We start from the raw sequence: 22696 nt of genomic DNA on the forward strand, positions 1-22696 counted from the left end.
GACCCAGGTAGCAGGGACCCAAGCACTTGAGTCATCTGCTGCTGCTGTCCAGGCGCATTAGCAAGGAGCTGGATCAGAAGTGGTGCAGGTGGGACACAAACTGGCTCTCTGATATGGGATGCCAGTGTTGCAAGTGGCAGCTTAACTCGCTGTGGCACAATGGTGGCCCCACATTTTTAATATTTAAAATTATGTTTATATATAGTTAAAGCCTTCTAATTTATATGCAACTAGAGTATAATCAAACTGATTGTCATTTGCTGCACAAATATAAACTAAGCCCCTGCTACTCCCAGTGTGGTCCGTGAGCACACAGTATTGGCATTGCTTGGGAGTATCTTAGCAATTCAGAATTTCAGATGGCATTCTTCAGCTTCTGAATAAAAATCTACATTTAACAAGACCCCAGATGCCTTTTCTGTACATTAATGGTGGAAAAACATAGAAGTTATGGTGCTTGCATTATTACAATACCACGTTAAGGACACAAGGGGATGCTATTCCCTCAAATTTCGTGTACTTCATGGTTGCCCCACCACTGTAAGTTGTTTTTGCTCTCTTTTTTTTCATTGACATAACACTTTACACTTTAAAGGAAAACAGGATAATACAAAAATATTACGTAGTCTATACAAGTTATGTTTTATGAATAATTGTGTCTTAAAAGGTTTAAAATCTATTAAAGTATAATAGATCTTATTTTTTTATAGAAAGACTTTTATTGACCTAAAAGCCCAGGCAAATATTTGAAAGTGATATCATATTTATGGTATAGGTTGTGCTGTAACTACAATTAAAATAAATAAATTAAATTGAAACACTTTCTCTTTAAAACGTGTGTGCTTGGGTGTGGGTGTGTGTTTGTAATTTATTTCAGGAAGTACACTCATTAAAGAAATGTGAAAAAATGTAACAACAAGGATGGCATCACTTCACAATGACATAAATAAACTATGTTGAACCTTTAACCCATTAGGCAGCATCATCAAAGACATTTAGCCAAGGTCACTGGTAAAAATGAACTTCCTGCTTCTTTCCTTTAGGATAAACAAAGAAATCTATAAATTGAGACTTCAAGCTTACAGCTACCGTAACAAGAGGGAACTGGCAACAGTGAGTTGCCCTGGCAGATAGCCTTAGGCCCGGGTCCTGGCTTTGCCACATGCTGACAGGCATTGGATCTTTTATGTAGGGTCCAAGGTTGTAGCTTTGAAGTGGATTTTCTGCCTCCAGACATTAGGATCAGTTTCTCAGAGAGAGGGTCCCAGTTTGTGTTGTGCTCTATTTATACATTATTTCTATCACCTCAGCTGATCAGCCCGTGGCCCTCCTTCAGTCTGTGCAGGGTTATTTATCTCTTGGATTAATGTATAATGCAAATGTGGATGGATGAGACACTCCAACAGAGAAATGAGAAATCCAGAGTAGTAGTTCACAGCACACAAAATCTACATGATCTTCCCAAGCCTGAAATCCCAACTCAGAATCCTGTGCGAATGAGAACGTGTGTAACCAAATGTTCATATACATTATGTGTGCACTGTATTCCAGCATGGCTCTTAAAGTACTGTTTAGTGTTATTTTAAAATTTCTATCTGTTGGCCCATGGTTATGTTCCAAGCCAGAAAAAGTGTCCTTTTTTTTTTTTTTTTTAAGATTGACTTATTTGAAATTGCCGTTACAGAGAGGCAGAGGCAGAGAGAGAGAGAGAGAGAGAGAGAGAGAGGTCTTCCATCTGCTGGCTCACTACCCAGTGGCCACAACAGCCAGAGCTGGGCCAATCAGAAGTCAGGAGCCAGGAGCTTCTTCTGAGTCTCCCACGTGGGTGCAAGGGCCCAAGCCCTTGGGCCATCTTCCAGTGCTTTCCCAGGCCACAGTAGAGAGCTGGATCGGAAGTGGAGCAGCCAGGACTTGAACCGGCACCCATATGGGATGCTGGCACTTCAGGCGGTGGCTTAATTCACTACACCACAGTGTCGGCCCCAGTAGTGTCCTAATAACGGAAGCCTGACAAAGTGGCCTACGCGTGCAGAGGGAAGTCAAGTGCCCTTGTGGACTGCTGCTTTTCAGTGCACCTGCTTCCTGGGACTGTGCTCTTTAATTCTCATTTTATAGATAAACCTAAAGACAGCAGAACTATGTTCCTTGTAGCCAATGAGTTCAGAAAATCAGAATTTAGAACAGTCTTCCGAGATTCCCCTTAGAAACACTGAATTGCGCCAGGTGCTAAAGGGTTAAAGTGTCTTCAATTATTCAACAGGGATTGTGAAATAAAGGCTTTTGCAGTTGGGCAGAGTAGCACTGGAGCCAGGCTGAGCAGTGCCACCCACCTGCTTCCGCCCACCTTCTGCCACTCTCTGGTGACTCACAGGGCAGGAACTGGGGCCTGGGTGGGGGGTTTCTGCCTGGGCTTTCTTTGTAGCTGCTCTGTGGGGAGAACCTTTTCAGGCTCTCACAGGGAGAGAAAAGTGTAGTAGGTGTCAAGGTCAGAAGTAGAATCCAGTGTTCCCAATCCTGTCAGGACACAAAAGAAAATCACCTTGGCTGTTTTTGGTTTCTAAGTACAGTATATAATAACTGAGCTTAGTTTAAATCATTAGAGATGGGAAAATGGGGGGGGGGGAGAGGAAATGTTATTTAGCAACTTGCACTGAACCATAAGGAATGCACCTCGCAAGCTATGGCTTCTTTGAGCTGGTTTGAGCCTGGTTCTGTCACTACCATGGACATAGGAGGAGAGCAGAGGGTGGGTGTTTGCCCTGATGGTAAGATGCCTGTGTCCCACATCAGAGTACCTTCGTTCAATGCCTGGCTCTGGCTCCTAACTCCAGAAACCTGCAATTGCAGACCCTGTGGGGCAGAGGTGGTGGGTAAAGTAATTGGATTCCAAGCCACCAACATGAAATTGAGTCCTGGCTCTCAACTTTGACCCCAGTCCAACCCCAGTAGTTGTGGGTGTCTTCAAACAGATAGAAGTTCTCTCTGTGTGTGTCTCTGACTGTGATGTAAATAAATAAATTAATTTTTTAAAAAAGGTGGAGCATAATCTCACAGCTAGCTGGCAGACCTAAAGAAAGACCAGTTTGCTTTCCTATCCCTGCCCTAAGCTTCCCTATATTATAAATTCCTGTTGAGAGCACATACACGGTGGAGTAGTTGAACTCATCTCACCCTGTCTTCCAGCTCAGTTCTACAAATCTAAGAATAGGAGGCTTAATTTTGTTTTGGAGTGTGTGTGTTTTATTTATTTGAAAGGCAGTTACAGAAAAAGAGAAGGAGAGACAGAGAGAGATCCTTTTGGTTCACTCCCCAGCTGACAGCAACTGCCAGGGCTGATCCAGGCTGAAGCCAGGAGCCAGGAGCCTCATTTGGGTGTCCCATGATGATGGCAGGGGCTCAAGCACTTGGGTCATCTGCTGCTGCTTTTCCAAGCTCATTAGAGAGCTGGATGAGAACTAGAGCAGCCAGGACATGAACTTGCACCCATCTGGGATGCTGGCATCACAGGCAGTGGCTTAACCCAGCATGCCATTATGCCAGGCCTCAGGGAGCTCAATTTTGAAACATTTAATTTACTACACTATTTCTTGAAACAAATAAAATTATTGACATTTATTGAGTACTCACAATGTGCCAGGCTGAGGTCTAAGTTCCTTTTTATTTTTAAACAGATTAATTTAATTTAATTTATTTATTTATAAAAGGTAGAGAGACAGAGATAGAGAAAAGGAATCTTCTATCTGCTGGTTCACTCCCCAAATGGCCACAACAGCCAGGTCTGGGCTTGGGTAAAGCTGAGCCAGGAATTCCATCAAGGTTTTCCATGTGGGTGGCAGGGGCTCAAGTACTTGGGCCATCATCTGCTGCCTTCCTAGGGCATTAGCAGGGAGCTGGATCAGAAGTGGAGCAGAAAGGATTCAAACTGGTGCTCTGATATGGAATGTTGGCATTGCAAGTGGTGGCTTCCTCCACTGTGCCAGGCCACTGGCCCCTAATAAGTATCTTTAATGAACTATAAAGTAAAAGTCTGAAATCATTAGAAAACACTGTCTTTATTATGTCATCTTTTAATTGACTTTCTTTTTAGTGGTTCATAAAATGTCAAGGCATCTTAGAATTAATAATGTTTTAGAGTTGCTGAAATGAAGCATTTTTAGGGTAATTTTTATAGGTGGGGAAACTGAGGCCCAGAAAGGCTAAGAAGCTTGCTTAGGGCTGCACAACTACATAGAAGTAAGATAATTCCCCCTGGAGCCGTGTTGTGAATAACCATGCTACATGCTCCTTACCCACCTCCATCTAGTTCTACAAAGTGATTCTTCCTGGGCTCCTTCCATCTGGCCTGGCTCCTTCCTGACCATTTCTGAACCTAGATCTCCAATCTTTTCAGACACCTGAGAAATTCAATGCACACCGTCTGTTCTGCTTAGGTCAGCCAGGGCCAGTTTCTGTTGGTGATGACCACAGCAGGGACTGTTGAATGATGGCAGTATCATGGCTGTCTAGATCTCAACAGGAAGTTACTCTGTACGATGGGGTTTTAATATCAGAGCACTTACAAGAGGAAGTGGACTTAAAAGACGAGTTTAGGGGTAGGTGTTTGTTGAAATGCTATTTGAGACACCTGCATCCCCCACTGCAGTGCTGATTTCAGTCCTGGCTGTTTCCTATTCTAGCTTCCTATTAATGTGTAGGCTGAGATGCAGCAGGTGATGGCTCAAATACTTGAGTCCCTGCCCCCAGGGAGACCCAGATTAAGTTCCAGGCTCCTGGCTCTGGCCTGGCTCAGCTCTGGCTGTTGTGGGTGTTTGGAGAGTGAACCTGTGGATGGAAGATCTCTCTGTCTCTCAGTCTTTCAAAGAACATGAAAGAGACTCCTGTGGCTGGGACAGGGTGAAGACCTGTAGCCTGTTAAGTGGTATAAACTTAGTTGGAGCCACAGCTGATACCGCTAGCTGCCTCCAAACTTCTATTCCCAATTACAATTAAACATGGAGGATTCGTAGTGCGAATGGCAGCAGGTCATCCAGTGCCAACATTGTGAGAAGAAAGAGCTACAGGCACACATCCAGGGTATGAAGGATGAGCAGTAAGAACAAGAGCAGAAAGCAGCTGCTCCTAGACGTGACCCGGCTGGAGGCTGAGATGGATCAGGAGCACCAGCAGGAACCGGAGATGTTCCTAGAGCTGCTCTGGAAACGCCAACTTGTTTTTCTCCCGGAAGGTCTGGTCCAGACGGATCTCGAAAACCAGCCACCAAGCGTCACCTTGAGAGCACAGAGAAGCCGCGAGGGCGATCCTCGAGCGAGAGCATCAGAGGAGGATGGCTGTGCCGGAGATGGAGCGACTGGCTAGCTGCCATCGTGGGGAAAAGAAGCTGGCCGCGGTCCTGCGTGCCAGAAATCTGGAGCTAAAGAATCTCCCAGCCGACGGCCCTTGCATATACCACGTGGTCCAAGACCAGCAATGTTCTCTGTGACAGTGGCTAGCTTGCATCTCCGCACCTCTGAATACATGCAGAAGCACTTCGACGACTTTCTTACCGTTCTGCAACACCCCCAACATCCGCGATGCCCTCCCCCTCAACGACTTCATGAGATACTGCGAAGGCATTGTGAGACCGGCAACGTGGGGAAGTACCCGCAAGGGGAGGACTCTGTCCCACGTCCTGCAGTCCCCCATCGAGGTGCTCCAGGCTGATTTGCCCGCTGTCGTTATCGCGGAGGAATACTAGAAGCCGCCAAGGCTCATCTACCTGCGCCACGCCTGCGACCTGAGCGAACGCTACAGCTCCAAGAAACCGGGACAGGCTGCGGGCGCCATGGCTGCCTTGGCGACGCGCCTCTTCTGGGCCCTCTAGACGCTGCCAAACCAACGCTGCCACCGGTGCCGTTGCGTCTCCACAGTAGGCTCGTTTCTCTCTCTCTCTCTCTCTCTCTTTCTCTCTCTCTCTCCCCCCCTCTCTCCCTCTCCCCACTTTGGTTTGTTTGTGGTAGTTTTTCTTAAAATTCTCCTCCAATGCCACCCCTCACCCCCTTCCTCCTCGCGGGCTCCTCAGTCTGAGAAAACCCACCTCACCGCGTGCTTCCTGAGGGCAGTCGGGTTGCCGGCACAGCCTCCCCCTGAGAATCCCTCGTGTAGCAAATAGCTGTGATAAAATCCGAAATTTTGGCTTTGACAATTCTTAATTTGGGAAAATATTAATTTACTGGAATAGCGCGATATCGAAAGATTTTTCCCGATTGTATTGAATTACTTCTATAAAATTAGAGTTTGTGTGAGTGAAGTGCTTTGTAAATTCCTTTCGTTGAGTTTTTTTTTTTTTTTCCTTTCTTTTTAAATCACAAGGTGTTCTTTGGTTTGCTTTTATTTATTTTGTTGCTTGTTTCTCTCAGGAGATGTGGCCAGTTCCGAACAAGAGCTTTGGTCCTATTTAGTTTCGTTATAAAAACTTGTGTGGTTTTGAGTTAATTTTGTTGTTTATATGTTTGCTATACCCTAAATCACGTTTGGTCAATTTAGAAGACAACTCTACGTGTTAATGCAAGTAAACTGATGGGGTAGGTAAGGTTTACTATGATACGGAAAAAATTTCATTTTAGTTTCTTTATTCTAGCAGTTTTTCCATTTCTTTATCTCTACAACTAGTTTGAAGCAAAGAAAAACCAATAGGTGGTTTCACTTACTGAAAGCCGTGAAGATCTAAATCAAGTAAGCTCCCTTTATTAGAGATGTAAAAGGCTATGACTTTATCTGATTGATCCACTTCATGTTACCTGATACAAGTAAACAGCTGACCTTAATAGTTCCTAATGCTTAGAAATACGTTAAAAGGGGGATTTTAAAAATAAGTGGTCAATCCATCTTGCATTATCAATAGCTGACATGAAATAAAAGCAGTGAAAAATATACCTTTGTTCACTGGCACTGCAGCTCACTCGGCTAATTCTCTGCCTGCGGCACCGGCACCCCGGGGGTTCTAGTCACGGTTGGGGCGCCGGTTCTGTCCCGGTTGCCCCTTTTCCAGTCAAGCTGTGGCCCGGGAAGGCAGTGGAGGGTGGCCCAAGTTCTTGGGCCCTGCACCTGCATGGGAGACCAGGAGGAAGCACCTGGCTCCTGGCTTCGGATCGGCTCAGCGCACCGCCCTCAGTACACAGGCCATAGCGGCCATTTGGGGGTGGGGGGTGAACCAACGGCAAAGGAAGACCTTTCTCTGTCTCTCTCACTGTCCTACTCTGCCTGTCAGAAAAGAAAGAAAGAAAGAGAAAAATATACCTTTGTTGATGTTTGAGTTTTGTTGAGATATTAAAAAAAAAAAAAAAGATTTATTTCTCTGCTGTGGCCTGGGAGGGCAATGGAGGATGGCCCAGGTGCTTGGGCTCCTGCAGCCACATGGGAGACCAGGAAGAAGCACCTGGCTCCTGGCTTCAGATCAGCGCAGCATCGGCCGTTGTGGCCATTTTGGGGGTGAACCAACGGAAGGAAGACCTTTCTGTCTCTCTCCCTCTCACAATCTGTATCTCTACCTGTCAAGTAAAAAAAAAAAAAAAGATTGATTGATTGATTGATTTGGAAGACAGACTTGCAGTGAAAGGAGAAAGAGATTTTCTTTCTGATGGTTTAGTCTTCAAATGCCTGTAACACCCAGGACTGAGCCAGGCTGAAGCCAGGAACCTGGAGCTTCATTCTGGTCTCCCACAAAATGCAGGGGCTCAATTTGGGCCCTCTTCCACTGCTTTCCTAGGCACACTAGCAGGGAGCTGGATTGGAAGTGGAGCAGCTAGAACTCGAACCAGCTTCCATGTGGGATGTCATGTCACAGGCATCTTGAAATCTTGAATTTGTTGAAAGAAGATTAGAAAGTTATTTCCAGTGAACAGGTTTTCAGAAATTTAATCTTCAGCCTCTGTATTTCAGTGAAGTCACTTAAATTCATTTAAAAAGCACTTTGTACCTCCCAAATGTTCTAAACATAAAAGCATGTTAACTCAAAGTCGAAATCAGGAATGCAAGTTGTTTAAAAAATAAAATGTTAAGAAAAAAAGTAAGATGAAAGGATAAATAATTGTTTATTTTAGTGCAAGAATTTTTGAAATCCTTGAATAGTTTTTTCTTATTTTTTAATTAATTAATTTAAGAGGTAGAGTTACAGAGAGGGGGTGAGACAGAGAGAAAGGTCTTCCATCCACTGGTTCACTCCCCAATTGGCCGCAACAGCCAGAGTTGCACCAATCCGAAGCCAGGAGCTTCTTCCGGGTCTCCCATGTGGGTGCAGGGGCCCAAAGACTTGGGCCATCTTCCTCTGCTTTCCCAGGCCATAGCGGAGAGCTGGATCAGAAGCGAAGCAGCCGGGATTCGAACCAGGGCCCATATGGGCTGCTAACATTGCAGGTGGTGGCTTTATTCGCTACACCACAACGCCAGCCCCTTTCTTCTTTAAAAAAAAAAATATATATATATATATTGTATTTATTTGAGGGACACTGAGAGCCAGAGGGAAAGGCATCACTGCTTCTTGTCAGAGTATGCAATAGCAAGAAGCTGAGGTCAGGAGCAAAGCTGTCATTGAACCAAGGTACCCTGATATGGAATGTGAATGTCTCAACTGATGTTCAACTGCTCGGCCAATTAAAATGCCTCCTCAGCTTTTTCAAAATTCACATTTGCCATGAACTTCTTGAATACTCCTTGAATACATGGATTTCAAAATTTTTTGCACCAAACCAAATTTATTTTTAATTGCATATTCCATCAGTCTTTTGAAGTATTCTTATTTTCGTAGGTTGAGAATGAATGAACTCTGTAAGCTTGGGAGGTAGCAACAGGGGGCCGTAGGTGGGCACCTTTGTTTTTGTCTCTTTTCTCTCAAGCTCTGCAGCCTTGGTGATACTGTTGGACTTTCCAGGTTTCCCCTGGAACTCAGCTCACACATCCTTGGTACATTTCCGTCACTCGTCATCAGTGCCATTTGCTTAGCCAGGCAGGTGCTGCTGGACAGTGTAGAGGGTTGGTGCCATCATAATATTCAGATGGGGGATCCTGGGTTCTCTCTGTGGTAATCTAGACACCCATACATTTATTTTTATATTTAACTTGTTTAGCCTTCCCCCTTAGGCCAAGCCTACCAGGGCAGGGATCTGGGCTGTTTCATTCCTGGCACTAAGTGCTCAGAGAACATCCATTTACGTGATGCTTTCGAGCTCCCAATTCTACAGTTATTTTACAAATGTTTTATGGGCTACAGTTGGGAGAGCTCATGTTCTCTATTACAATGAGAGATAGGCAGACACCCCTACCACTCGACTCCAGTTTCTAGTGCTGTCCCCCAGACCCAGGTCCCTGTGTGGATACCCTTGCTCAGGTCCTTTCCTGAATATTCCATGGAGAAGACGTCAGTTGTTTATTACAACTAAATGCATGTGTTTTTAAATGTCCGTTTCCAATGGTTCAATCTGGGTTAGGGGGCTGACTGGGAGGGAGTTGGGCTGTGAATGAAAGTCAAGGTTGAACCCAGGCATCCTGGGAAAGAAGAAGCAGTGAGTGAAAGAAAACAGAGCAGCAGTGCAGCCAAGAGTGCACCTGCCAGTCAGGGTGGCACTGCCCTGGGAGACGGTAGTGTAGTCGCACTGAGAAGCCAGTGCCTCATGTGCCTCCTCCCATGCCCTCACCAGTGAGAGTACTGCCCAGGCTGGTAGAGTGCTGGGGCTGGGTTACTGAACAGAGGGATCCAAAGCGAAGACATCTCTGAAGATGTTGGATAAGGAGGGAACCTGAGATCATGTCATGTGTGGTGCTGCTTCATCCCCATTGTGTACAAAGGGGCCCTGCTGACTTCTCCAGGAACCCCATAGAAGTGGGGACTGGGTCACACCCAGGCATGGTCTTAGAAAGGAACCTCTGCTATCCTGGAAGGAGGCTCTGGACATGAAATCAAAGACAAACTGCTGGGCTTTCGCTTGGCAAAGCTGTTAAGGCACCATCTAACATGTCCACATCCCACATTGGAGTGCCTGGTGCAGGTCTCAGCTATTCCACTCTGATCCAATTCCCTGCTAATGCATCTTGTGAGGTAGCATGTGATGGCTCAAGTACTGGGAACCCTGCCAGCCACATGTGAGACCTAGATGGAGTTCCAGGCTCTTGGCTTTGGCCTGGCCCTCCCAGCTGTTGTGGGTATTTGGGGAATGAACCAGCAAATGTAGGATCCCTCTCTCCCTCTGCTTCTCCCTCTCTCTTCTCTCCTCTCCTACTTCTCTCTCCTTCTCTCTCTCCCTGTGATATATATATATATATATATATATATATATATATATATATATATCTTCTATCTCCATTACTCTTTCTTTGTTAAAGAATATGGATTACTTTAAAGTTCCTCAAAAGAGCTGAAGCTCACCTCCAAATTCAGTTGGGTACATCGTCTGCCAGCAAGCAAGCCCTTTAACCCATCACAGGTTTTCTCATTTACAGGCGATGACACTGGCAGCTTCTAGAACGACAATGTGTGTGTGGAAATCCTTGGTACTGTTGGGCATTCAGGATAAATCGAGGAGTGGGGAGTGATATTTGGAAGAGGAGACTTAAAGGCAGTTTTGCCTTTGGTGATTTCTGGGCGCATTTTGGAAGCATTGTCTGAGTGTGCAGCTCCGTGCTGCCTCCCCTCTCCCCTCTGCCCCCAAATTCCTGACATTGCATGGATCGTAGGTGTCCCAAGCTAGAACAGCTCCGTCTGTTGCACACCTACGTGTCTGGCTTCTCTCTTTAGTGATTCTTACAAAATATGACTTTTTGGAATGGTTGTTGAAAAGAGAAAAAACAAAAAAACAAAAAAACAAAAAACAAAAGCTTGGCGTGTCAGGCCTCCCATAGGGCCATAGGGCTGAGAAGTCAGGTTGCCAGGGAGTGAGCAAGACCCCACCCCAGCTTGAGCAACTTGGAAGGTGTGTCAGGGCACTTAATGATCTTCTGCTCATTTGACAGCCTACCTCCCTCACACAGAACTGTGAACCGGCTGGCTGTTTGCTTTATAAAACCCACAGACCCTCTTACAAATGATGCTATTGACTGCCAGGAAGCCTTAGGCAATTGCTCTTTAAAAAAAAAAAAAAGATAATCTCTTCACAAAGGTTCTATTTCTTCCTCTGGCTATTTGGTGTCAAGATGACAAGTGGCTTGTAGGTGTGGGGTGTGTGTAGGAAGTCTCCTACATGGTCACACTGAGAATGTTTATTGTAGAAAGGGAACTTTTGCCCTGTGAAGTCACCTCCTCCGAGCCACCAGTAGCGCTCTGATATTCTATCACAGGAAATGCCTGGTGGTCCACAAAGGCAGTCTTCTGTGTACAGCTGCAGAGAGAGAGAAAATACTCGCTGAATGCGACAGTGAGGTCTGGGGACTGGTGCTTCGGGCTGGCTCAGCACCTGGGCCCTGTGACATGCAGACTGGGGGGCTCTGTGAACAATGTCAAGATTATTCAAGGAACAAAGGTCAACTGACCTCTCGTGGTTATGTATTTAATGTAAAGAAAGAGAAGTGAGAGGATGTCCCTCTTTTGTGTTCCTACAAGGTAGTTGGGAATTACATTTAGACTTGGGTTTTTGAAGCTGTAGTGACTGAACATATTCTCCCTCCATCCTCTTTAGCACTTGTTATTAATTATCAAAACCTCAGCTTGAAAGATTGGATATTTATTTATTTGAAAGGCAGAGCAAAAGAGATGGATACATACACACACACACACACACACACACACACCCTTGTTGGTTCATTCTTCTACCTGCTGGTTCATTTTTCAAATGGCCACAACAGCCAGGGCCAAAGCCAGGACCCAGAACTCCATCTGAGAACCCGACATGGGTGACAGGGGCCCAAGAACTTGGGCCATCTTCCGCTGCTTTCCCAGGCACATTATCAGGGAGCTGTATTGGAAGTGGAGTAGCCAGGACTCGAACTCATGTTCGTATGTGAGATGTCAGTGTCTCAAGCAGTAGCTTAACCTGCTGTTACACAACACAGGCTCTAAGTTTAGATAAATTCTGAAGTATCTAATTTTGAGTGAAAAATGTCTTGTATCAGTGATTTCACTAAAAGCAGTAAAATGCTCCCAATACTTTACAGTGGCCACATTCCTTAACTCTCTGGGCCTCATCTATATGAAAAGGAACTTCCAGAATCTGCTGTTTCAAATTTATATCCCTGGGATTTTAAGTCTTTCTATGTCTCTACCTAGAAAGGAATAGGCATATGTAACACTGACTGGGTGGCTCACCCAGAACTTGTGGACATCATGGTACAAATGTCCTGGCTCAGGAATAGAGAATTGGAATGAGCAGTGCCAGTCTGAAAGATCAGTGCGTGTTGAAATAAAGACTGACTTCTCTGAAATTATATTCCTTCATGTGAGGTTGTTTCTGGGATTTTTGAAGACCACTTCAATAGCTGTTTTTTTCCTCTGGAGTCCCTTGTAATGAGACTGTTCATTAACCCTTTAATGCTTTCTGCCAAATTTTGTTTGGGTGCCTCCTGTGTGCCAAATTGCTCCCTTGATTGGTTCCCTGACTAGGAGTCTCTGTTGACCAAAGTTCTGGCAGGATCTTCTGCACTCTCTTCCCAGCAGCACCTGGACCATTGGACTTCCTGCTCTACCTGTGTGTTACCCTGCTTTTGAAAGAATCTCATAAAGTTGGTTTAGACAGAATCCCCCACCCTCAGTATCTGGCCAACTGCCTGCCCTTACCCCTCATCCACCATTCCCCTGGGGCTTCCTGGTCGCCCTGGCCAGCCTTCATTGAGAATCCAGTCATCTCCACATATCCAGAATCCCCCTGACCTCTGAGGTTTCCTCTCAGTAATTTTCCATCCACTGACCCCCAATCTGCCCCTTAGGCATAAATCTTACCTTTCCTTGTTGTGTTCAAAGTTTAGCCTGTGTCTCTTTTTGCCTGTTATTTCCAGAGTTAAAATAGTTCCAGAGTAAAATCTGTTTTTACCACTTTAACAACTATTCATCTCTGGTTTTCTCTGAACTGCCCTGAAGACAAAATCCTCATTTGATGTCTTAAAATCTGTTGCACAATTGGCCTGAAGAATATTTCAGTGTCCCCGTTCTTCCCTTCACAGGAAGGTGGAAGGCCCAGGAGTGGCATAAATTCACAATGATGGGGCTGGGAGGGAGCATTGAATGGTCTTTGTGGCCCGCTGTTGGCAGCCCACATATTCTAGCCACACAACTGGCGGCTGCTACACACCTCCCACTAGCCACAACAATTCATGGAAATTAATAAATGCATTTATTGGGAGAGGTCATGGGTAAAACAGGAAAATCAGTCCCCCAGCTTCCCAGACAAATACTCCCGGATCGAGTTTCAATAGAAACCAGCAGGCTCCCTCAGAGCACAGAGTATTTATAGCAAACAGAAGTGGTTCAAGTTCTCAGGTAGTTCGACAAGGTTAAGTACAGTGCTTGTGTTTGTTTAGTTAACAAATGTGTTTGGAGGAGGTTTGTCTCACAGAATTAACAAGTGCTAGACATTCTGGAGTATGAGAAGACAGTTAATGAGCTATGGTCCTCGCAGACCGTCATCACAGAGAAACAGAATTATACGTGCTTTAAAATGACAAGCACAGACCGGCGTTTAGCAAAGTGCTTAAGATGCCAGCATCCTACATTGTAGTACTTGGGTTTGATCTCTGGCTGCTGTTCCTGACTAGCGAGTCGTGCTAATGCAGACCCTGGGAGGCAGCAGTGATGGCTTAAGTACTTGGGTACCTGCCAAGACACCAATAGAGTTCTCAGTTCCCCCTTTCTGTCCACCCTGGTCCCAGCTGTTTGGGGCATTTGCAGAACAAACTGTGTTTCTGTCTGTATCTCTTTTCTCAAATAAAGAATTAAGTTTTTAAAAATGATATGCAGGCCAGCGCCGCGGCTCACTAGGCTAATCCTCCACCTGCGGTGCCAGCACCCCAGGTTCTAGTCCTGGTTGGGGTGCCGGATTCTGTCCCAGTTGCTCCTCTTCCAGTCCAGCTCTCTGCTGTGGCCCAGGAAGGCAGTGAAGGATGGCCCAAGTGCTTGGGCCCAGCACCCGCATGGGAGACCAGGAGGAGGCACCTGGCTCCTGGCTTCAGATTGGCGCAGTGTGCCGGCCATAGTGTCCATTTAGGGGGTGAACCAACGGAAAAGGAAGACCTTTCTCTATGTCTCTCTCTCTCACTGTCTAACTCTGCCTGTCAAAAAAAAAAAAAAAAAAAAAAAAAAGCAAAGGGCACTAGAATAAACACTAGAATAAAGTGTCCTTAGAAGCCAAGGATGGGGCCAGTGCTGTGGAGACTGGGTCTCCGTCTGCAGTGCTGACATCCTTTAAAAAAAAAATGACATGCAATTCAATGGGGGTTTGAAAGAAGTTTTCAACAAATGGTACTGGAAGAAGTGGATACCCACAGGCAGAAGAGTGACGGTGAATCTCTTCTGGATGACATACACAAAATTCACTCAAAATGGATTATAGACCTAAATGTAAGATCAAAAATTCTTAGGTTTTTAGAAGACAATGTAACCTTGAAGTAAATGTAACCTTGGATTAGTCAGTCGTCGCTTAGTTACATCACCAAAAGTTCAAGTAATTGTTAAAAAATAGGTGGATGGGACCATAAACAAATTAAACCTTTTTGTGCCACAAATGATGCATCAGGAAAGTGCAAAGAGAACACACAGAGTGAGAGAAAAGTTTGGAAATTATACATCCGATAAGAAATTGATACCTATGGCATTTAATGAACTCTTAACATGTCAACAACAAAAAGATAATAAGCTAAATGAAAAGACAGGTGACATTTTTGAATAGGCATTTCTCCAAAGAAGGGATGCAGATGATTGCTGAGTACTTGAAAAGCTGCTGAGCATTGTTAGCCATGAGGGAGATCAAAACCCCAGAGGGCTGGCTATGTGGCATGGCGGGTAAAGCCTCCGACAGCATCCCACGTGGGCTTCAGTTAATTTCCCAGCTGCTCCACTTCCCATTCAGCTCCCTGATAATGTACCTGGGAAAGCAGTGGAAGATGGCCCAAATTCCTGAGCCCCTGCACCCACATGGGAGACCCAGAAGAGGCTCCTGTCTCCTGGCTTCAGAGCAGCCCAGCCCAGGCCATTGTGACCATTTAGGGAATGAACCAGTGGATGGGAGATCTCTCTGTCTCTTTCTTTCTCAGCAACTCTGCCTCTCAAGTAAATAAACCTTTTTATAAAAAGTTTCTACATACAGAAGTGGCCATCCAGCTCCAAGTCTGCCTCAAGATTGACCACTTTGGGGGACCTTTCTGGGGTTGTGCAGGCAACATGATTGGGGGAGAGGGAGTGGGAAAGGGGAGGGTTGTGGGTGGGAAGGACGGTATGGGGGGAAGCCATTGTAATCCATAAGTCGTACTTTGGAAATTTATATTCATTAAATAAAAGTTAAAAAAAAAAAAGTCAATTAAGGTGCCACTTCAAATCCACTATTGTGATGTCTATCGTCAAAAAGATAACAATAACAAATTCTGGCAAGGAGATGGAGAAACTGGAACCCTTGTACATGGCTGGTGGGAAGGTAGAATGGTACAGCTGTTTTGGAGAGCAGTTTGGCAGTTCCTCAAAATGTTACCTACATCAAGTTACTGTAATGAGCCCACAATCCCATTGCCATATTTATACTGAAAAAAATTAAAGACGTTCACCAAGGACTCGTACTTAAAAGTTCCTAGGCATTATTCATAATTACCAAAAATGTAAATAGCCCAAATAATCATCAGATGATGAGTGAATGAGCAAAATGTAATATATCAGCCTGTACAATGGATGGTACTATTCAGCCATTACAGGAATGAGGTACTGATACACGCTAAAATGTAGAAGAACCTTAAAAACATTTTTTGAAGTAAGTAAAGGCAGTCACAGAAGAACATATATTGTATGGCAATTCTTTTTACATGGTACATCCACAGCAGGAGAATCTATATAGACATATAAGCTTTTCATTTAGCTTATCATGAATGGCTTTCTAGGGTATAGGTGTGTGGTTGTTGAGGGATTGATGGAATGACTGTTAATGGTTTTCTATTTGGCATGACGTGAATAACCCCAAACTCAGCCGTGATGGTTGTACAACTGTGAGAAAATACTTAAACCAAATTGCATAGTGTAAGTGGGGGAATTTTATAAAATGTGAAGTATATCTCAATGCATCTTTAAAACAATTGACACATAAGTAGGTAGGGGATAGGTCATTACTATGCACATTTTAGACCTGCTACATCCTATCCTCTCCTTTCCTCCCCCCTCACCAGATCCTGGCCCCAGACTGTCCAAAGAAGGCCTTATCCTGCTGGGCTGTAAGAAAGGGAGGGGCTGTTTGTCTACCTCTTCCTGCTATTTGTCTGAGTCCCACAGACAGAGGAGAGTCCAGAAGAAATCCCCCAGGCTGCTTTTGGTAACAGAAAAGGGCGATCTAAAGTATTAAAATAACTTACATATCTCTTGTTGTACCCTTCTTTCTGGAGTTTTCAAGATGGTTTTTACTTCCTCAAAGAATCTTTTTAAAGTATTTATATAGTACAAATTGATGCTATAAGAAGACTTCAACAAGTCTGTGGAAAATGGAATTAAAAGATAAGTTGGGATGAGTGCTTGGTCTAGTGGTTAGGATACTAGTTGGGATGCCTGAAACCTACAATGTTGTGCCTGGGTTTGAGTTGCAGCTGTGTTTCTGTCTAGTCTTCGACTAATGTACACTCCAGGAGGCAGCATGTGATGGCTAAAGTAGTTGGGTCCTTGCCATCCACTTGGAGGCTCTGGATTGAGTTCCCAGCTGGCTTTGACCTGACCCAACCTTGGACATTATGGACAGCTTGGGAGTGAGCCAGTGGATGGGAGCTCTGTCTGTCTGTCTGCTTCTCTCTGTTTCTTTGCCTCTCAGAATAAATTTTTATAAATGGAATTAAAAGATAAGTTGGGGGCTGGCATTTAGACTAGCTATTAGACACTGCTTAGGATGCCTGCATCATGTATTGGAGGGCCTGGGTTCAGGTCTTGGCTCTGTTCCTGATTTCAGTATCCTGTTAATGCACACCCTAGGTGGGAGCAGATAATGGCTCAAAAATTTGGGTCCTTGCTGCCCAGATGGGTGATCTAGATTAAGTTCTCAGCTCCTGACTTTGGCGTGGCCCAGCCTTTGTTTTGTGAGCATTTAGGGAGTGAATCAGGTGATGGGAGCTCCGTCCATCTGTCTGTCTCTATGAACTTTAAAAAAGTATTTACTGGGGCTGGCTCCGTGGTATAGTGGGTAAAGCCACCGCCTGCAGTGCCGGCATCCCATACAGGTACCAGTTCTCCCACATGGGAGACCCAGAAGAAGCTCCTGGCTCCTGGCTTCAGATCAGTGCAGTTCAGGCCACTGCGGCCATCTAGGGAGTGAACCACGAATGGAAGACTTTCTCTCTCTCTCTCTCTCTCTCTCTCTCTCTCTCTCTCTCTGCCTCTCTGTAACTGACTTTCAGAGAGAGAGAAAGAGCAAGCACTTCCATCTACTAGTTTACTTCCCAAATGCCTACAACAGCCTGGGCTGCTCTGGGGCTGAAGCTAGGAACTGGGAACTCTATCCAGGTGCCCCACATTACTGGTAGGAAACCAATTACTTGAGCTATTATTGCTGCTTTCCAGGGCCTGCATTAGCAGAAAGTTGGATTAAGGTGGCAGAGCTGGGCTTTGTACCTAGATAGTCCAATGTGAGAGGTAGATATCCTAACTCTTAGGCTAACTGCCTACTTTGTGAACTCTTTGAAGTTTCTACATATATATGACACTCTGGTTATTTTTCTTTTATATATTTAAAATATACATACACATTCACATTTTTGTTACTTCATTTTGCTATTCCAAAGTCTTATTTTGTTAGACTAACAAGAACTTTGGTTCTTAGGACTTGCTGAAACTTTTCCAGAACTACACTGTCCTGTCCATCTTCCAACTGTCCAACCTGACTTCCTTCAGAGAGCAGGAGACCACATTGCACTAGGACAAGGCCTTCAGCTGTTCCTGGCAGATAAACCGAGCTTGGTTGGTCCTTGACCACTCTTAGGGCTGTCAGTGCCTTACCACTATTGACTCTTTTTCATTTCAGTGTTGTTGTTCCAGTCGTGTCAGCCAGCCCCTTTCAGACCATTGTGGCCTGTGAAACTGATCCGTGTCCTGTGTTTGGTTTTCTGGGCCATTTGCATTCTGACAATGGCAGGATTTTTTTTTTTTTTTTTGAAAAAAAAAAAAAATCACTCACTAGTGGGCTGCTAGTCAAGGTATTTGATGGGGCTTCTGTGTTCCTTGCCATTCACAGGCATTCTGTGATGTTGAATATTAAAACCACCTCCTCAAAAATTGTCTGAAAAAGATTTCTTTTTTTTTTTTTTTTTTTGACAGGCAGAGTGTATAGTGAGAGAGAGAGACAGAGAGAAAGGTATTCCTTTTGCCGTTGGTTCACCCTCCAGTGGCCGCCACGGCTGGCGCGCTGCGGCCGGCGCACCGCGCTGATCCGATGGCAGGAGCCAGGTGCATCTCCTCGTCTCCCATGGGGTGCAGGGCCCCAGCACTTGGGCCATCCTGCACTGCTTTCCCCAGGCCACAGCAGAGAGCTGGCCTGGAAGAGGGGCAACTGGGACAGAATCCAGCGTCCCGACCGGGACTAGAACCCGGTGTGCCGGCGCCGCAAGGCGGAGGATTAGTCTACTGAGCCGCGGCGATGGCCTGAAAAAGATTCCTAACTCTACTCTCACTAGGCAGTTCTGTCACTGATTTTGGCTGTCCTCAGAAAGGAGTGATGTTTTCTTGGTTGTTTCCTGGGTAATGAGTAGAACAAAAGAGGTGGGAGTGCCCATTAAGAACCATGAAGGGTCTTATCCTGTTTACAAACAAGCAAGTAAGCCTGTCATAATTTCATGGGCGTTGTCAGAAGACATGAGACTCCTGGGTCAGAAACAAAGGACTTTACCACTCTTGGCAACAGCAATGAACAGTGTTCACATTTTGCACAAGTTTCCCAAGCCATAGTAATGTGATTTAGGTTTAGGGGTCAAGTGAAATATGACCATGGTGTAGTTTATGTACATGAAAGAAATCTGAAGTTAAAAGAACCCAAATATTCAATAATGGGCAATGAGCCTCTTGATCTTTGCCCCAGAAGAAAATGCTATTACAATGGAAAGTTAATGCTATGGTTTGGCTGTTAGTTTGATTGTTTCCCAAAGGTCTTTGTGTTTAAAAGTTGGTCCCCTGGGTGATGCTATTGGGAAATGGTGGAAACTTTACTTAGATCAGGTGCTCTAGGAAGGTATTTCTTGCATGATCTCTTGAGTTCACTTCAGTGGGTTGTTAATAGAAGTGGAGATGGGAGCCAACACTGTGGCGTAGCAGCTGTATGGGCGTTGGTTCAAGGCCTGGCTGCTCCACTCCCAATCCAGCTTTCTGCTATGGCCTGGGAATGCAGTAGAAGATGGCCCAAGTGTTTAGGTCCCTGCACCCACGTGGGAAACCTGGAAGAAGCTCCTGGCTCCTGGCTTTGGATTGGCGCAGCTCCAGCTGTTGTGGTCAATTAGGGAGTGAACCAGTAGATGGAAGACCTCTCTCTCTGCCTGTCCTTCTCTTACTGTAGCTCTAACTTTCAAGTAAATAAATAAATTAAAAAGAAGTGGGGATGATGAAGGGTTGTATGTAAAAGGAAGAGAGAGAGAGAGAGAGAGAGAGAGAGAGAGAGAAATAGATACTGACTTTTCATTTGCTGGTTCACTCTCCAAGTGCCTATAACAGCCAAGGCTGAACGAGGCTGAAGCCAGGATCCTCGGATTCCACCCAAGTCTCCCATGTAGGTGCCTCTCAGGATGTGCATTAACAACTGGATCAGAAGCAGAACACTCAGGACTCACGGCACTCTGATGTAGGATGTGGGCATCCTAAGCAGTAGCTTAACTGCTGTGCCACGACACTTGCCTTCTCATTGAGCTTTAAGCATGTTTTTATTTTCTTTAAATTTTACAAAAAGTAGACAGTTGTTCCTTGGCCAACACAACTTGTGCACTTGCGTTTGCTTGTATTTGCTCTCTACATCTTTGTGTTTCCTTTTGTTTTTTGTCTTCTTTGTTTTTTTATCACATGAAATGGTTGAATGGTGATTGAAAATTGCAGAAAGATGTTAATTTGAGGCAACAAGAGCATTCATAAAATATGAAGTTACTGAGACTCAACTGAGCCATGGTTCAAGAGTAAGGCAGATAGGACCTGTGCTGATGATCTAGGTTTTTTATTTTATCTTATTGTGGTATAAACAGCCTAACATAAAACCATTTCATCTGTATTTGAGCATGCAATTTATTGACATTCAAAATATGAAATATATTCACTGTTATACAACCATCACTAATATTTGTTTCTAGAAGTTTTTCACCATTTCAAACAGAAACTCTACCCATTACACAACAGTTTCCCATTTCCCCTTTTCCCCAGTGCCCATGGTAACCACCATTCTACTTTATGTCTCCATAGATTTGCTTATTTTAGGTACCTCATTCAAGTGGAATCCTATAATATTAGTCCTTTTGTATCTGGATTTGTAGCATAATGTTTTCAAGGTTAGCCATGTTTTAGTATGCATCAGAATTTCATTATTTTTAAGTCTAATAATATTTCAATGTATGTTATTTAAAAATTTATTCAGCAGTCAATGAAACTTGGATTGTGCCTGCTTTTTGGTTATTATGAACAATACCTCTATGAATCTTCATGCACAACCATCTGTTTGAGTCCTTGCTTTCACTTCTTTTGAGTGCATATCTAGATGTAGAATTGCTGGATCATCTGGAAATTTAACATTTTAGATTTAACTTTTTGGGGAACTGCCAAATTATTTTCTTCCATAGCTGCACTATTTTACACTCCCACCAGCAAAGCAAGAGGGGTCCAATTTCTCCATATGCTTAATATTTTTCATTTCATTGTCTTTTTTTAAGAAATTAATGGCCATCCAAATGTGAAATCCACATGTGAAATTCACATCCTAGATGTGAAATGGTATTCCTTTGTGTTTTAGATTTGCATTTCTCAAATGACTAATGGTGTTGAGCATCATTTCCTGTACTTACTGGCCATTTGTATATTTTTCTTAAAAATACTCATTTCTAAATTGGTTGTTTTTATTTTATTGTTGAATTTTAAGAGTTCTTTTTATATTCCAGATACTATTTTGCAAATACTTTCATTCATTTTGCCTTTCCACTCTGTTGATAGTGTCTTTCAATGCAAAAAGTTTCTAGTTTTGATGAAGAAGTTTATACCTTTTTCCTTTTTTACCTGTGCTTTTGGTTTTATAGCTAAGAAATCATTATCAAACCCAATCTTATGAAGATTTTTCCCTAAATTTTTTATAAGAATTCTTTAGTTTATATTTAAGTTTAGATCTTTGTCTGTTTTGAGTACAAGGATCAAGTTTCACTCTTTTGTGTGTGAATATCCAGTTTTTCCAGCACCATTTGTTTCAGAGAAAATCCTTTACCTATAGGGTAGTTCTGGCACTCTTTCAAAGATCAGTTGTCCAAGTTGCTGGGCTTTCTGTTCTTTTCGATTGGCTTGCATGGCTGTCCCTTAGGTCATCACCATTTTGCTTTGAATCTTAAGACTTTTTAGTAAGTTTTGAAATTAGGAAGTATGAGTCTTCCAATTTTGTTCTTATTTTCTAAAATTGTTTTGATTCTGTATCCTCTGAGATTCCATAGGAATTTTAGGATGGGTTTTCCTGTCTGTGAAAAATGTGGAATTTATGTATTTTAAAAAGTGAATTGGCAGGGCAAGTGTTTGGCCTAACAGTCACACTGATTATGATTCTGCATCCCATATTGGGGTACTTGTATTTGAGTCACAGCTCTGGCTTCTGACTCCAGCTTCCAGCTAATGCAGAACCTGGGAGACAGCAGTGATGGTTCAAGTAGCTGGGTCCCTGCTACCCATGTAGGAGACCAGGACTGAGTTCCAAGCTTCTGGCTTTAGTACAGCCCAGACCTTGTCATTTGGGAAGTGAACTAGCAGTTAGGTGCATGCTCTGTTTCTCTTTCAAATAAATAAATAAAAATTAAGGTAAAACTAGTTTGGTTTACCCACAGCTCCTCCCATATAACCTGTAAATGCTAATAATGGAACTATTTGGAAGAATTATTCGTGGGAATCAGAACATCATGCCTTCCAACCCATTTTCCATAAACTTCCTTTAGGTGTTATACATTTGGCCACAAATGCTTAAAAATGACAAGTGATTTTTATGCCAAGCTGTCAAAGATGTTCATAATTGGCCATTGTTTCACTTCTACTGTTAGTTGTCTGTCACAGTTGTGTAAAAATTCAAATCAAAGGCCTTTCCTTCATGGATATCTTAGGAGGAGCACAATGACTTAGAAACTCATTGAACCTCAAAGGAACCTGAAGGAGCCCCTGTGCTGTCTGCTGACAGCATGCGCAGGGATCCTCAGATACCTTTTCAAATCTGTCTCAAGAATTTTGTGATCAGCAGTGAGAGGACATTGCTGCACTCTGAAAGCTTCACACATATCCACGGCTTTTCTGAGAGTTCTGCAGGACTTCTTTGCAACTCTGAGTTAGTTGCAAGGGAAGAGTCAGCCCTTCCTTCTTGCCCAC

General features: G+C 44.0%; 1 long non-coding RNA gene across 1 annotated transcript in view; it reads left to right on the plus strand.

Annotated features, from left to right (window-relative positions):
- Positions 1-4617: 4617 nt before the first annotated feature.
- The window catches only part of LOC149126198 (uncharacterized), a 49732-nt gene continuing 31653 nt past the window's right edge, over positions 4618-22696 (plus strand). Inside the window, exon 1 of the long non-coding RNA XR_016235647.1 lies at positions 4618-5905. This is a non-coding gene — a long non-coding RNA (uncharacterized LOC149126198). The remainder of the gene's footprint in view (positions 5906-22696) is intronic.

This window comes from Oryctolagus cuniculus, chromosome 6, assembly GCF_051225735.1.
Source record: "Oryctolagus cuniculus isolate XC-2025 breed Fujian yellow rabbit chromosome 6, ASM5122573v1, whole genome shotgun sequence".
Classification (NCBI taxonomy): Eukaryota; Metazoa; Chordata; class Mammalia; order Lagomorpha; family Leporidae; genus Oryctolagus; species Oryctolagus cuniculus.